Consider the following 8,043-nt stretch of genomic DNA (forward strand, 5'->3'; position numbering starts at 1 on the left):
GCTTCCGTAGGATCCAGCGCTGCGCGACACTGCCGCGCGACGATCTCCGTCAGCGATCGTCGCTGGAGCCTCGGAAGGGTAAGTGAACTTCTTCGCCGGTCCCCTTCAGCTGTTTAGTTTTGCAACAGCTGGAGGACTACAGTTTACAGACCACACACCAGTGGTCTGCAAACTGTGGCCCTCCAGCTGTTGCAAAACTACAACACCCAGCATGCCTGGACAGCCAAAGCCTATGGCTCTCAGGGCAGGAGCCCGGGCTGACATTACAGTGCAGCCGCCCGGGCTCCTCATACGGTCTCCCCGCTACCCCCCCCCCCCACCCCTTGTCTCCCGCCCGGGCTCCTCATACGGTCTCCCCGCTACCCCCCTTGTCTCCCGCCCGGGCTCCTCGTACGGTCTCCCCGCTACCCCCCCCCCCCCCTTGTCTCCCGCCCGCGCCGCTCAGCTCCCGCTGCTACAAGACTACAACTCCCAGCGTGTCCTCACTGTAAGGCCATGCTGGGACTTGTAGTCTTGCAACAGCAGACAGATGGGAGTTGTGTGGCGCTGGCAGGTGAGAGGGGGGATGTAAATCACTGTAGTGCCCCGGTAGCGCAGTGAGGGTAGCGGGGAGAAAGTATGTCGGAGCCCGGGCGGCAGCAGCTTTTCCTGCTCCATGTTGGAGCTGGAGTAAATTTAGTCAATTTTTATGGCCGTTGCGACAGTTTATTGCGCAACTGCGACTGTCTCAGTTAATAAATTCCTGACCACTGCAAGTCAAAACTGAAAACTTGCGTAAATTAAGCGGGAATTTTTTTTTTGACTTTCTAGCTCTTGCTAGGGAAAGTCGCACAATTTATAGGGTAGGCGCAATTGCGACAATTTTGCGCCAAAAATAGTCAGAAAAAAATGACTAAACCCCTTGGTAAATGCCCCCCTATATGACTTAATTAGATGATATATTTATGCAACGGTTTTCATATTACATGGGCCCTGTGAACTGTTACGTAATCGCTACCTATTGTATCTTGTTTTAATAAATATTACCTGGCATTGCCCGGTTTTTCCTTCCTAATCTTTGTTGTGGAGGAAAATCAACAGAGGAAGCTTTTGACTTCATATCCCGTCCTCATATATTGTTGTCATATCCCAACCCCACATCCCGACCTCCTATGTTGACCTCCTATCCCGACCCGTAATATGTGTATCAGGTATTGAAATATCTCCAGCCGTACGGAAGTTATGTGGGAACATACATTTCCCATTGATTTGCATGGGACTTTAAACAAAAACCCCAACCCTCACAAATGGGGGTAGATAAGGGTTAAATTAACTATCCTATATTTTAAGTGGACATATAAGTAACATGTGACCAAGTATTAGCGAAATATCTCCAGCTGTTTGGTAGTTATGCAGTAACATATATTTCCCATAGACTTGTATAGGACTTTAACCTCTTCAGGACACAAGCGTATGGATACGCCCTGCATCCCGAGTCCTTAAGGACCGAGGGCGTATTCATACGCCCGTGGGAAATCCGGTCCCCACCGCTAGCCGGTTGGGGACCGGAGCCGGATGCCTGCTGAAATCATTTAGCAGGCACCCTGGCACATCGCCCAGGGGGGTCCTGAGACCCCCCCCCCAATGTCGGCGATCGGAGAAAATCGCATGTCAATTCAGACATGCGATTTTCTCCAATTCCGGGCTGATCGGGTCTCTGGTGACCCGATCACCCGGAAAATAGGGCTGATCGGAGCTGTCAGCAACAGCCCCGATCAGCCTAAAAGATAGGAGTGAGGTCGCAAAGCTGTGATCTCCTCCTATCCCCTGGCATTAATCAGAACGGAGTTCTGACCAATGGCAGCGCAGGACAGGGGGTTACCATGGCAACCCACCGTTCTGCCCTCCCCTGGATGTCGAGGGGCTCTGGGAAGAAGATGGTGGCCGTACCTGCAGGAGAAGATGCCATGGGACCTGGGATTAGAGATGAGCGAACTTACAGTAAATTCAATTCGTCACGAACTTCTCGGCTTGGCAGTTGATGCCTTTTCCTGCATAAATTAGTTCAGCTTTCAGGTGTTCCGGTGGGCTGGAAAAGGTGGATACAGTCCAAGGAGACTCTTTCCTAGGAATGTATCCACCTTTTCTAGCCCACCGGAGCACCTGAAGGCTGAACTAATTTTACGCAGGATAAGTCATCAACTGCCGAGCCGAGAAGTTTGTGGGGGGGGGGGGGGGGGGGGAATTGAAAGTGAAATTGAAAGTAAACCGATCTTTACTGTGGCAACCACTAGGGGGACCAAACTGCCTAAGGCTGTCTGGGCATGCTGTGAGTTGTAGTTTTGCAACATCTGGAGGGTCCCAGTTTGGAGACCACTGTTACAGTGGTGCCCAAACAGTAGCCCTCCAGATGTTGCCAAACTACAACTCTCAGCATGCCTCGACTGCCCAGGCATGCTGGGAGTTGTAGTTCTGTAACATCTGTCCCTTCAGATTTAGCAATTTTCATGACATTTTTGAAAATTGCTGCTCTACTTTGAAGCCCTCTAATTTTTTCAAAAAGCAAAAATATGTCCATGATGCCAACATAAAGTGGACATTGGTTTTGTGAAGAAAAATTAAATTCATTGTGAATATCCATTTTCCTTACAATTAGAGAGCTTCAAAGTTAGAAAAATGCAACATTTTCAAAATTTTCATGAAATTTTGGGATTTTTCACCAAAAAAGGATGCAATTAACGCCGAAAATTTACCACCGAAATAAAGTAGAATATGTCACGAAAAAACTATCTCAGAATCAGAATATTCGGTAAAAGCGTTTTCGCGTTATTAATTCGTAAAGTGACGGTGGTCAGAATTGCGAAAAAGGGCTCAGTCCTTAAGGTGAAAAAGGGCTGCGTCCTTAAGGGGTTAAACAAAAACCCCGACCCTGGCAAATGGGGGTGAGTAAGGGTTAAATTACCTATCCTATGTTTGTTGTTGACATATAAGTAACATGTGTGCCAAGTTTCATGTTAATATCTTTAGCCGTTTGGACGTGATGCTGGAACATACATACATACATACATACATACACACATACATAAATACGTACATACATACATACATACACACATACAGACACACATACATACATACACACATACACACATACATACATACACACATACATACATACACACATACATACATACACACATACAGACATACACACATACATAAATACGTACATACATACATACATACACACATACACACATACAGACACACATACATACACACATACAGACACACATACATACACACATACAGACACACATACATAAATACATACATACATACACACACATACACACATACAGACAGACACACATACATACATACACACATACATAAATACGTACATACACACATACATACATACACACATACATACATACACACATACATACACACATACAGACAGACACACATACATACATACACACATACAGACAGACACACATACATACATACACACATACATAGGCCCTCATTTACTATTCAAAACCCGACTTCTTTTGTCTGTTTTTTTTGGCGCATCTTTGTCTGTGACATGTCGCAGACATCGTGCGCCAATCTGCGACACGATGCAACATTTTTCCCCGACGGACCCGATGTGGATTCTCCCAAACCCAAAAAAGGGGCGTTACCTGATATTTCTGAGCTTTCCCACATATTTATTAAGGTTTCCAACCCGAATTTGTTGAATTGTTGTGGATTTTTTCCCGACAACTCAGAGGAGTTGGAAATCAAAACCAACAAAACCCACGTGCGACAAACAGGATACGACATAATAATAAATACCAGGGGAAAAAAGCAGTCGGGTAAGAAAGCAAGATAGACTTACAACCCGATTTTCTTAGAAAATGAGGGCCATTGAGTTATATATTTATATATTTATATATGTATATATATATATATATATATATATATATATATATATATATATATATATACACACACATTTTAAAATCATCTATTTCAGTTTTCTGTTCCTTGTGCCAAATATCCTATGTACACTCAGGTGTGATGTATTGAGGACTGAGATTTTTCGTTCTTTCTATTGAGTACTCAGATAACCTCACACATTTGTTGAGCTGTCCATACCCACTTTTAGGCGCTTTTTCAGTAGTCCATTGGCGCCTGCAGGAGTGTACAGGGCCTGAAGCAGTTGGCTTCCTACATCAGGTAGTGAATAGGAGCTGAGGCTATACAGTAGTAGCATTGAGCCCCACTACACAAAATACAGAGCCAACCACTTCCATCCAGTACCGTGTGTAGTAGGTTCTGTCAACTGTGTATGATTTATCCTGAGCATAGGCGGCTAATTGTATTTTCCTGGAAGACCCCTTTAACATCAGTTCAGAACAAGTTAACAATTTGTTTATTTTTACGTTGATGGAACCATTCAGGCGTTTTTCATGCTGGGACCAATGATTAACAAGTACAATTAAAACTTAGCCTTTATAAATTTTCCTGCTAAAATTAAGTGCTTTATTTACCCTAAATAGAAGTAAAACCACTATACACAAACCAGAACCTGAGACAGCCAGGGCAAGGTTAGGGAAGGCCCTATTTCTTTATAGGGGATGATACCCTGCCTTTAAAAGCGCACACTCATATGGTGCAACCCCAACCTGAAGACTCACCCTTCTATCACCCTAATATACTGAGTGCGCGTGCCATGGAGTCCTCCACCCTCAAATGCAAACCCTGTATCGAATTGTAGCCCATTTAATTTACAACACAGGCATTGCAATTGATGTTGGCGGACTCCCAGTATTAAAGGGGTACTCCAGTGGAAAACTTTTTTTTAAATCAACTGGTGCCAGAAAGTTAACCAGATTTGTAAATTACTTCTGTTAAAAAAATCTTAATCCTTCCAGTACTTATTAGCTGCTGAATACTACAACGGATTTTTTTTCTTTTTGGAACAAAGAGCTCTCTGCTGAATCACAAGCACAGTGTTCTCTGCTGACATCTCTGTCCGTTTTAGGAACTGTCCAGAGCAGGAGAAAATCCCCATAGCAAACATATGCTGCTCTGGACAATTCCTAAAATGGACAGAGATGTCAGCAGAGAGCACTGTGTTCCAAAAAGAAAAGAATTTCCTCTGTAGTGTTCAGCAGCTAATAAGTACTGGAAGGATTAAGATTTTTTTTTTTTTATAGAAGTAATTTACAAATCTAACTTTCTGGAACCAGTTAATTTAAAAAAATTAAAAAAATACAAAAAAATAAGTTTTCCACCGGAGTACTGCTTTAAGGTGAAAGTCACGAGTCTTAGGGCCCATTGTGATAGCATTTCTGGGTGGACATTCTTTACAGCAGTGTGCATACCAGGTGTATGACTTGGTATATGGTGCTTACGGCAGATATGCAGACATTTTCCAGGTATTGGAGTCAGGGCAGTTGAAGGAGAAAAAATGGGGGAAGTATCTAATGATTAGAGGTCTGGACAGGACATGGAACAAGTACAAAAAAGAACTAGGATTAGAAGGGATTCTTGACTCTGCCCCAGTCTGGTGGAACATAGAATTGAGGGGATTGGGAAAAAATAGGTTGTCGTTATTTGGGTGTAATAGAATAAGTGACTTTTAGGTAGATGGTAAAGTTAAAAAATGGGAAGTGCTAAAAGGGGAATTTGGATTGGTTGACTCCATGTGGCTGGAATATTTAAGTGTAAAGAAGGCCATAGAAACCCTGCTGAGGGAGGGGGGAAATGTAATAAGAACAAGTACCGAAGAATTTAAGAAATTAGAATTTAATTTCCAGAAATCTCCAGAAAGTTAAACAGATTTGTAAATTACTTTTATTAAAAAATCTTAATCCTTTCAGTACTTATGAGCTTCTGAAGTTAAGGTTGTTCTTTTCTGTCTAAGTAATCTCTGATGACACGTGGAAACGCCCAGTTTAGAAGCAAATCCCCATAGCAAACCTCTTCTAAACTGGGCGGTTCCCGAGACACGTGTCATCAGAGAGCACTTAGACAGAAAAGAACAACCTTAACTTCAGAAGCTCATAAGTACTGAAAGGATTAAGATTTTTTAATAAAAGTAATTTACAAATCTGTTTAACTTTCTGGAGCCAGTTGCTATATAAAAAAAACCCTTTAAGAAAACCTTTTTATTAAAAAAAAAAAACATTTGGTTCTCAGACCACAAATTCCACTTTAATTGCTCATTCTGCATTTTCACGACCATTCTTTTTTTTGTTCATCAATGGAAATGTTCACACCCATAAAAGCACAAATTCAGTCAGTCAGTCATAGACACTGCTTATTACATAGGGATTTATTTTAAAAATACTCTTGTCAACCACCTAGCATCACTAACAAAATGTGTTTGCAATATATGACAATGTCCGGATTGTCAGGCTCTCTGAACCCTTACATACAGCTCGTGAAAAGATTTGTCTGTAAGTCACGCGGCAACTCAATTCAAAAAAAGTATTCCTTTCATGCTGGCCATCCCATCTGCAGTTAGGGCTGATATTAGCATTTATTCCATACATTTTCGTCTGTATGCATGTGTGTATGTACAGAATTATATACTATACAAATATACATACGCACATATAGATTTATATAAATATACACCAGCACTCAGATGGTGACAGGGTTGCATAAATAAGCATACAAAATGTTGTAATATCTTTAGCAAAATAGAGCTAGCCACTTGAGAGCCTAAAGCAGTGGTCTTCAACCTGCGGACCTCCAGATGTTGCAAAACTACAACTCCCAGCATGCCCGGACAGCCGTTGGCTGTCCGGGCATGCTGGGAGTTGTAGTTTTGCAACATCTGGAGGTCCGCAGGTTGAAGACCACTGGCCTAAAGAATGGTGAAGATGACTTCTGCCATAGAAAGCAAAGGAACGGAAGGTTTGACATTCTGAAGAACTGGGACGTTTGTCTCAAGTGACAGAATTAGGCTGGGTTCCCATTGCGTTTTCCCCCATACGGGAGCGCATACGGCAGGGGAGAGCTAAAACCTCGCGCTCCCGTATGCAATTCATTTCAATGAGCCGGCCGCACTGAAATGTTCGGTCCGGTCGGCTCATTGTTGCCCCGTATGCGCTTTTACAACCGGACCTAAAACCGTGGTCGACCACAGTTTTAGGTGCGGGGGGAAAAGTGCATACAGCGCAAAAATGAGCCGACCGGACGAACGTTTCACTGCGACCGGCTCATTGAAATGAATTGCATACGGGAGCGCGAGGTTTTAGCTCTCCCCTGCCGTATGCGCTCCCGTATGGGGGAAAACGTAATGGGAACCCACCCTTAGTTGCTTGTTTAGTTGACAGATCAAACTGTTGGCTTCAAGCTTGTAATAGTTTATACAACTATCTTAGATGTTGTATTGTTACAATGGGGTATTAAAGGGGGTACTCCGATCCTACGACATCTTATCCCCTATAGGGGGATAAGATGTTTGATCGCGTGGGTCCTGCCGCTGGGGACCCCCGCAATCTCTCATGCCGGTGCGGGGGCTGCACGCAGCACTGGAGACTCAAGAGTCTGAAGCCTCACGACCACGGGGGCAGGAGCATCATGACGTCACAACTCCGCCCCCATGTGATGTCACGCCCTCTCAAAGCAAGTCTATGGGAGGGGGCGTGACAGCTGTATAGGGGATAAGATGTCTTAGGGCCGGAGTACCCCTGTAAGCAAAGATGGCCTCTAAGGTGTCCTAGAGTACCTACCAAGTGTGTAGCATAGAGAGAAGCCAATGTATGTCTTATTCCTATACTAGGCAGCCATTCTCAACCCTATGTCCCAGCTGCTATGTAAATAAGCTTTTCAATGGTCTGGGCATTGACTTCAACTAAAAATCTAACTTTTTAAGCTCTCGAAACACGTTCTTTCACATAATTTAAAACACCTACTTGAAAGGGAATAAGGGACCATTAGCAAAACATACAGTTCATGTTTAGGGAACGAAAGAGGTGGCATAAAAGATAAATAGAAGGAAGAAAGATTTCATCAAGCCTCCAAAACAAAAATTATATATATAAATAAAATGTA

The 8,043-nt window shown here is 43.3% G+C and overlaps 1 protein-coding gene and 1 long non-coding RNA gene across 4 annotated transcripts in view; both read right to left on the reverse strand.

Moving 5' to 3' along the window:
- Positions 1 to 6,292: 6,292 nt before the first annotated feature.
- LOC130285230 (uncharacterized) lies at positions 6,293 to 7,078 on the reverse strand. The gene is made up of 2 exons (XR_008847302.1): positions 6,844 to 7,078; positions 6,293 to 6,733 (listed from the first exon to the last, which is right to left on the reverse strand). It is a non-coding gene; the product is annotated as an uncharacterized LOC130285230 (long non-coding RNA).
- A 170-nt stretch (positions 7,079 to 7,248) lies between these two features.
- NAA25 (N-alpha-acetyltransferase 25, NatB auxiliary subunit) overlaps positions 7,249 to 8,043 on the reverse strand; it is a 74,797-nt gene continuing 74,002 nt past the window's right edge. For all 3 annotated transcript variants that reach the window (XM_056536584.1, XM_056536576.1, XM_056536590.1), the window contains exon 24: positions 7,249 to 8,043. This exon is cut by the window's right edge and continues 451 nt beyond it. The gene's annotated coding sequence lies outside the window, so the exon portion shown is untranslated.

This window comes from Hyla sarda, chromosome 1 (assembly GCF_029499605.1).
Source record: "Hyla sarda isolate aHylSar1 chromosome 1, aHylSar1.hap1, whole genome shotgun sequence".
Classification (NCBI taxonomy): Eukaryota; Metazoa; Chordata; class Amphibia; order Anura; family Hylidae; genus Hyla; species Hyla sarda.